General features: G+C 45.4%; 1 long non-coding RNA gene across 1 annotated transcript in view; it reads left to right on the top strand.

Annotated features, from left to right (window-relative positions):
• The first annotated feature begins 7,981 nt into the window (after positions 1-7,981).
• LOC105516957 overlaps positions 7,982-9,018 on the top strand; it is a 1,722-nt gene continuing 685 nt past the window's right edge. Inside the window, exon 1 of the long non-coding RNA XR_001002582.1 lies at positions 7,982-8,844. This is a non-coding gene — a long non-coding RNA (uncharacterized LOC105516957). The remainder of the gene's footprint in view (positions 8,845-9,018) is intronic.

Here is a 9,018-nt window from a genome sequence, read left to right as displayed (position 1 = left end):
ATAAATTCTGTTTCTAGCATTGTTTGCTAACATTCCCAGCTTCACAATTTTCCTAAAACTGTACTGAGAAGACGTATTATACGTTCATGTAATGCTTTGACATCTTTGAGCCTCACAGGTTCCCCAAAGCCTAACAGTTTCCGTGCCGGTACCTGCTGTAGCCCCCAGCACCCAGCAGGAGAGCCTCCTGACCTGGCTGCTCCGTACAGCTGGGCCAGCTGCACCCTACCCAGTCCTCAACCTAATGGGCTGCAGCTCCCTGTGAATCTGAGGCATTTTTCAAACAAATGTCCTCTTGGGGGAACACGAGCACCTCATCCTTCTGTTACTGTAAATCCTGCCTCCCCAGTCCCTGCTAGTTCACTCTCTTCCTGAGTGAAACCGCCACGTGAGCCTGTGTGGCGTGTGGCGCCCCCTCCAGGGCTGTGAGTATGTGTGACTCACCAGGGAAGTCCATCTCCTCTGTCCAACAAGAGTATCATATGTTTGGCCATCTTCAGAACCTAGAGTGGGACTCTCTCCCTCACCAAGGAGTAAAGAGGAGAGGAACAGAACAACCGCTGGCACTAACGGAGGGGCCTGGCCATGGTGGAGGACGCTTAACAGCTTTCACTGACTGTTCCTTTTGTCACTAACTGGTCCCCGCTATGGGGAGGCCCCCCGAGACGGAGCTGCCAATCGCTGGCTGGCTCCCAGGGCAGTTCTTGTCTCTCTCGGGTGCTGCCGTCTCTTTCCTTTCTGAAATGCTCCTCTTGCCCCCCTCGAAATGAGAACAATTATTAACTGGTTATCTCCTGGCATGAGGTTCTGTTAGCTGGGGCCTATGTCTGCCAGCTTATCTCTGAGACCCTTGCCACCAAGTCTGAGAATGGGGGGGACGTTAAAAAGCCCACTGAAGGGACGATGGGAGGCTGCTCCTCCAGTAGAGGCCAGGGGTGGTGACCACATAGTGTCCGAACTGGTGGACACTTGCCAGTGGTCAGTCTGGAGCCCGGGCAGATACTGACTTCTGTGTATTACACTCAGCCTGGTGACTGGAGATCGATTTCTTGGGGCGATCACCGGGTCATCTTTCTTGTAAGAACTTAGGGAAAGGAGGATTCCCAGGCTGTCAACAAGGGAAGTGTTAGGATTGACAGCCCAGCCGCCTGGCGGGAGTCACTGCTGCTCAGGCGAGGGGAGTGGCCTTGCCCTTTCCCGGGGCCGCTGCTTCCCTTGCTGCTGTCATGTGCTGTCCTCAACCCCAGGGATGTCAAATTCCACGCGCATGGTGGCCGGCGGCCCCAGCACTGATGAGGAAAACTAGAGAGCATTTGGAACTCTCCTGGCCTCCCCACATAGAAGCCCCAGCCCACGTGCCTGTGCTTTCCTTGTGCTGCTGCTCACCTGCTCACCAGCTGCCTAAGGGCTCAACTCCTGATCATGGTGCTCAAATGCCCCTGCCTGGGTCACAGACAAAATGACCCTGGGACAGGGACTCCATCCCAGAAAAGCTGACTGGCATTCCCCAGAGGATGTGGAAGATCCCAGCCCCCACTTTCCCCATAACCTTTCAGAAGGTCTGTGCTATGAATAATCTTGTGGAAATGAAACCCCAAAACCACAACTATACGGCTAGAAACCCTAAAAGGAAAAAAAAGGTGGCGGAAGCCCTCCTGGAAGAACAAGATGGGGCAGAGGACAGTTTCAGTCCACTGACCCTGAGCTGTGGGCTGGTGGTGCTGCAGCACTCTGCCACTTACAGTTCTGCTTCAACAAAGACCTCATTCCTAGGGTTATACGAAAAGACACCCGTGGTACCCCTGAGGCACAGAGAAGGGAGAAATCCAAACCTGACTTAAGTCCAGCGTTCTTAAACCACACAATCTACTCGGAAGGAGGACCTTAGTTCTGAAGATACCAATTTTGGGTTGTCTGAAAGAAAAAAAATCCACAAAACAAAACTGAGGAACTTGGAGCCTTATGTTCGAGGGCAGGAAGCATCCAGCAGGGGAGAAAGATGGAGGCCAGAAGACTCAGCAAGTCTGCTGTTTCCATGCCTGCTTTTTATGCTGGCAGCTGCTGAGATGGTGCCCACCCAGATTGCGGCTGGGTCTGCCTCTCCCAGTGCGCTAACTCAAACGTTAATCCCCTTCGACAGCACGCTCACGGACACACCCAAGAACAATACTTTGCATCCTTCAGTCCAATCAAGTTGACGCTCAATATTCACCATCACAGCCACAGGAGCCAATTCCTTAAAATAAACTTATATATATTCACACAACCGATAACTATTTTGTTGTTACAGATTTGGCTAACATGTTCTTTCTGTGCCTATTTTAACAGTCTCAGTCACAGCCTGCCTTCATCTCTGAAGGGACCAGGTGTCTCATGGAGTGCCTTAGCAGCCTTGTCATTTCATGCAATCTTCACAGACAAGATCTCACTGCAACCACCTTTCTACAGGAGCACAGGTGTGACATTTTACTGATGACATCATTCTCAGAGGAAATTCATTTTACACCCAAAGGACACACAGATACAAATAGCCCTATACAAAGGGAATGGACCTTTCCCCAACACAGTAATGCAGGGCCCTGCCATTTTGGCTAAATTCCTGAAAATTCTCTGGTAAACTGAGGGCTGATGCATCCCTGACACTTTCAATAAGTGGTTATTGACCCTCTCAGTATCCACAATGTTAATACAAGTCTAATATTCTTTATTTATTTGTGTACTTTTTGAGACACAATCTTGCTCTGTCACCCAGGCAGGAATACAGTGACTCAGACTCAGCTTACTGCAGCCTTGACCTCCTGAGCTCAAGCAATCCTCCCACCTCAGCCTCCCACGTAGCTGGCACTACAGGTGTGTGCTATCACACCCATCTAATTGTATTTATTGTAGAGACGAGGTCTTGCTACGTTGCCGAGGCTGCTCTCAAACTCCTTGGCTCAACCAGTCCTCCTGCCTCAGCTTCTGAAAGTGCTAGGGTTACAGATGTGAGCCACTGTGCCCAACTCTTTCATTCTTTATTTGGGGTGCAGGTGACAACATATTCCTCATTTTTCCTCATTTACAAATTTTACTTACTGTCACTGATGCTGTCACTTGCAAGCTGACCCACCTTGAATGACACTTCCTCCAACAAGTCTGGAATCTGTCCGAATTTAAATTAATAGGTGCTCCTATGAATTCCATCAGAGAACACACTGCAGATGCTTCAGCAGCCTCTTCCCATGCCTCCTGAAGTATCTGGGTTGCATATGGTGGCTATAAATTGCCCATGGGCTCCTGAGGGACAAAACAAACCTGCCCCCTTTTGACCCTGTGCTGTACAACATCAGGGCGGTGATTGCTGACCACATACTGACCCCTCTGGAAACAGAGGGCTCCATGTCATGTCCATGAGCCTTCATGCCCATCTGGCCATCAGGCCTTGGGAAACAGCATCCCACAGCCTTAGCACAGCTGCAGAGACCTCCCTGCCTTGGGATGGAGTCAAATCTGGACCCCCTGCAATTCTCGGCTGCAGGAAGCGCTGGCCTCCTTCTTCCTCAGGCTGTAGTGCTGGAAGTCACCCCTCTCCCAGGCTCCTTGGGATCCACTGAGTGACCAGCAATGAAGGCCCTCCAGCTTCGGAATGGATGCCATCGTCGGAGCATCCATGATGGAGCTCAGTGGGATGCTGCTGCCTTCCCTCCCTCAGCTAGGATGTCCCTGATAAAGGATGACACCCAAGCCTCAGCACGACTGGCCGAACTCCAAGTGGTCATCCCAGCACTGATGCTGGGCCAAAGATTAGCCCCATTTGTACATTTTTACAAACTTTTTGGCAATTGCCAAGAATTGTCCACCTTCCCTCCCCATTGAATTAAGGAAACTTCCTGTCTTATGGATATTCAGAATACCAATCAAGGTAACAGACGCCTTTATTTTAACCAAGGACACAGTATGGATCTCACAGGGACACTCCTTATCCCCTGCAGAGTTCCAGACACTACTGATGGGGACCAAGGCAACATTTCATCAGAAAACACAGTGCTGGGCTTGTGAAGAAGGTGTCCAGTAGAGCTTCCACTGCCCCTATAGGCTGCAGGCGGCTGCTTTGGTTGAGGGATAGACTGAGCTCCTCAAAGAATTCCTATTTAAGTTACAAAGCAGCGTGTGGATGCCCTGCTGGGTTCCGCTCTTCCCACAGGCTTTGATTACTCTAAGTTCATCCTCCTTAGGAAAGTGCACTTTTTACACCAAAGCTGCACAGTTCCCTCAGCTGCCTTTACTGGGCATCAAGGAGTTCGCATTTTTGACAACCACTCAGTCCTGGACTGTCCAAGGGGCAAAGTAGCTCCATACAGGAAGCTGCCTGGTGCATGTGGATCAGTAATACCAGACTTGCCCCAGCAACTCACCGGAGACATGAAAACCAATGCATGGGGAATGCATGACATCACCCAGATACTTATGAACACGCTTGTGCTGCCAGAGGCCTCCCATCTCCTTTCCTGCCTCCTGCTAAACAAATGGGGACAGTAGCTTTGCATCTGCTTCCACATTTCATTACTCCTAACTGTGACCTTCCTAATCTCTCATGCCCCAAGCACTCATTACAGTATCTCAACAGCCTTCTCTCAACCTCTTAAGATATTAGTCATCATTAAGATAAATATCTGATGTTAAAGCATCAGGGGTCAATTGTATTATGGCACCTAAAATTTCGTGCTGCACCCCACCAGGTCCTCAGCGTAATGGCTTTCACCCCCTGTCCGACTGCAAAACTCTTCAAATAAGTCAAGCACTTTTCCCCAAGGGACCAGGGGCCACCCACCCTCTGACTACTTCCAAGCCTGCCTCCCACACCCTCTGCTTGTTCATTCTCTTCCTGAGTGCAACCCCCACACAGACCTGGAGAGACGCGGCATCATCCTGCCCCGGGCTGAGTATGAGTGACTAATCAATTACTGTCAGTTTCATCATTCCGGTGTTTCTTGTGTCTGCAGCCATCCCCAGAACTCTAGGGCAAGACTAGCTTCTTCACCCGTGGGGTGAACAGGAAGCGAACCCAACTAGGAATTACCTTTTTAAAAAAATCCCTTCCCACCCTCTTAATGACATAATGCATGCATTTTTATAGCTCTTTTGCTCATTCTATTATCTGAGGTCAGTCACTGATATTTAAGCCATCCTTAGCCTCGGAGGAGGGCAGAGGAACACTGGTCATGTTGACTCCCCAGCGGCGACAGTTTCCTCCTGTGCCACTCAAGTTCTCTCCTCCTTTAACTTGATGCTCAGTCGGTTGCGTTTCACTCATCTTTGCAGATTGTTAGAAGACGAGAATCAGCTTTCATTTTTGATGTTGCCATAGAGAAGACTCTATGGGGATGCTTATTTACACAATCAACTTTCTCTTCTTTTCTCCCAGAAATTGCAAACTCTTGTGTGAGAGACAGCTTTCTGGAGTCTACAAACACAGTTTATCCTCCCTCTTTTGAGGGCAAATTTCTTACATTCCCACAACAATAATATACTTACATATAATTGTGTCATGTCATATTCATTGGCCACTATAAGGAGAAAATTCTTCAATTTTAAATCCAGATTAATTATGAAACTTTGGGTAGTCACAGAAAAAAATCTTTGTGTACACATTTATAGACCTTTTATTAGGATTAAACGAGGTATGAATAACTAATATTTATTGTGCACTTAGCATATGGCAGAAGCTTCCTGTGTAGGATTTTATTTCATACTTAAAACAATATTCTATGCAAAATGCTATCATTTCCCCCTGCCTGCAATTTAGACATGATAAAACTGAGCCTAGTCAAGTATCATGCCCCGAAGTTCTCTGCTTAGTAAGAAGTAGAGGCAAGTCCAAACCTAAGTGATCTGATTTCAGAGCCTATACAGTTAAATGCTCTAAATGCAGCTTCCCATGACGATGGCGACTGTGAGAGCCTGTCGCATATGACGTAGGACCCCAGTGCTTCCCTGTAACACGCACAAGATTCACCCAAGGATCTCCTTAAAATGCAAAACCGTAGACCACACTTTGACTAGCTGGCATAAGGGATCAGAGCATCAAAAAGAGTGTGTAGGTGACTATGCTAAGATTCTACTGCTCATTTGGACACTGGCTCACCATATAAACAAAGCTTAGGATCTCTAGTCCTTGCTGGAAAAGAAATACACGTACATAGGATGTGACTGTGCATATGGAATATCTGTTGTGTTCTGGACATTGTACCAGACGCTAGAGATAAAAAGTCAAATAATCCCTTGTTTCTATCTCAAAGGAGCTTCCCACACAGTGGCTTCTGGCTGCAGTGTGTTTTTTATCTTCTGACCTGGGAGAGTGAGTACTACCTCAACATTGGTAACTGAACACTGCCCAGTGGGTTTGACGGGGAGACCAGAGCCAGCTGTGCCCCACATAGCTATGACCATAGCATATCTCACGATGCCATTTCCCCTCTTGTCAGAAGGTTCCCTCCAGTATCATACACGCTCCCCATGATTATACAGTCTTCTTCCTTCCACCCAAGTGCCCCTAAATTTTGCAAAGATAAAAACATAAGCCACATTCTTGACATTAATTGTATATTAATAATGAAATTGTCTTACTTTTCATGTATTTAAATTTTTCTCTGTTTATAGAATATATTGATTAAAATAGGAGTGAATTTTAGCCATGCATATCTATTACAAACTTCACGATATACTTTGCTATTTTTAAATTTCTTGTGCTCCTATACAATGTATGTTCTGGACTCATGTTGGCCTCCATTTCTTCACCCTGGCTTCTATTAGTTTAGACTATGAGCAGAGCTGGACGAGGTCGCTACTGTAATGGTCAAGGCTATGAGCAGAGCTGGATGAGGTGTCTACTGTAATGGATCAAGGATATGAGCATTGTGTGAAGTAGGATGGTAAATCTGTAAATATCAGAATGAATCCAAATTTATAGGCTCAAAACTGGATCATAAAACAGTTCAAAATGAACTAAAAGCAAGGCTCTGCACTTTGGGAGGTTGAGATGGTTGGATCGCTTGAGCTCAAGAGTTCAAGACCAGCCTGGGCAACGTGGAAAAATACTGTCTCTACAAAACAAATTTTAAAAATTATCCAGTCATGATGGCATGTGCCTGTGGTCCCAGCTCCTCAGGAGGCTGAGGTGGGAGAATCGCTTGAGCCCAGAAGTTTGAAGCTGCAGTGAGCTGAGATCACACCACACTGCATTCCAGCCTAGGGAAAGAGTGAAGTGCTGTCTCAAAAACAAAAACAAAAAACTACACAGCTCTAAAGAAAAATGGTTAAAAAAAATAGTTCAAGTTATTCCTATCTGGTTTACATACAAATGAAAAAGAGCTATTTACTTGACCCCCAAGTAGCTCCATAATGCTGAGAGCAAAGTCAGTTGTTCTAGCAGGTTCTGAAAAAAACTGTCATATCATGGAGTTCAATGGCAATATCAAATCATAAATATAATGATCAAATCTGAAAGTGAATCCAGTTTCAGAGACCTGCAGAAGCCACTGTGTGGGAAGCTCCTTCGAGATAGAGACAAGGGATTATTTGGCTTCTTATCTCTAGTGTCTAGAACAATGTCCAGAACACAACAGATATTCCATATGCACAGTCACATCCTATGTATGTGTATTTCTTTTCCAGCAAGGACAAGGACTGGAGGTCCTCAGCTTTGTTTATGTGGTGAGCCAGTGCCCAAATGAGCAGTAGAGTCTTAGCACAGTCACCTACACACTCGTTTCGATGCTCTGACCCCTTATCCCAGCTAGTCAAAGTGTGGTCTATGTTTTTGCATTTTAAGGAGATTCCCGGGTGAATCTTGTGGCTGTCCAAGAAGGAGAAGCACTGCCCTCAAAATACAGAGCAGGTGAACTAAATTACTAATTTGCAGGGGTGGACTGGCTTTTTATCTTGTTAATGGGAATGTTCAAATTGACATACACAATCACCTCCGTAAGGATTTTGGATTAAAAAACAAAGGTTTAGATATTGGATGTGTTTTACAGTCGCCGCACCACATTTTGTTACAGAATCGAGGAGCACCCTTCCCAGAGATTTAGAGGGAAATTTCTATCTCATGAGCCTTCTGTTAGTATTTTCAACATTGGATACTCAATAAATAGTGGCCAAATTGAAACTCTTACAGGCATCTCACTCAAACTACAGTCATACTTTCCAGTAGGCCCCATGCAAATCATTGCTCTGGAGAAGACTAACATATTTATCCACCTCTTTAGACACTTAGGTAAATACAATAATGCAAGTTGCTGTGTGTGTGTGTGTGTGTGCGTGCGCGCATTGCGTACTCTGTGGCCTCTTGACCAGTTTCTGCTGCACTTGATGGTGGTTCAAGTTTCATGTAAATAACGTCTAGCCATGTTAGAAATCTTGACTTTTGTGTGCCCATCAGGTAAAGAAGATAGATGTTATTGTAGAGAAAATTTTCTTTATGGATAAATGCATACTGTTTGACTATTGATTTCATGCTTTTCATAGATATTATGCCCAGATATTATATTACAAGGGTTATATTTCAAAATCATAAAAAATAGCAGATTTTATATTTCTAGCTGGAAATAATAACAGTAATTAGCCTACCTTTGGGGAAATGTGATAAAAATGCTAATGACCATCACAACTCATTAAAAGCATAAGACTTGCAGTGCTTTAAACTACATGTTCTTCGTATGAATCTGTGTAGATATATACACACATTCGATAAATGCTATTTAAAGTCTAAGTGCATTGGTAAACCATTCAGGCATCTGTAGGTTGAAGGGATTACTTTTATCTGCCTTTAGAGTGAGAATTAGATTTCCATTCTTTATAAAGCAGGTAATATAGATTTTGCATGGAGTAAATGTGTTCAATCCTTATTAATAATGATGGCAGCTGGGCTGCAGAAGAGAAAGCCTGTCAGAGTAACGTATTCAGTTTTACATCATGATCAGAGGTGTGTCAATCTCTGTTGAAAGCAGAATTAAAAACCTCTTCAACATTTTAAAAATA

The sequence above is a fragment of the Colobus angolensis genome, unplaced genomic scaffold (assembly GCF_000951035.1).
Source record: "Colobus angolensis palliatus isolate OR3802 unplaced genomic scaffold, Cang.pa_1.0 Scaffold296, whole genome shotgun sequence".
NCBI lineage: Eukaryota > Metazoa > Chordata > Mammalia > Primates > Cercopithecidae > Colobus > Colobus angolensis.
Note: the sequence above shows the minus strand (reverse complement) of the source record. Positions and strands in the feature narration are given on the sequence as shown.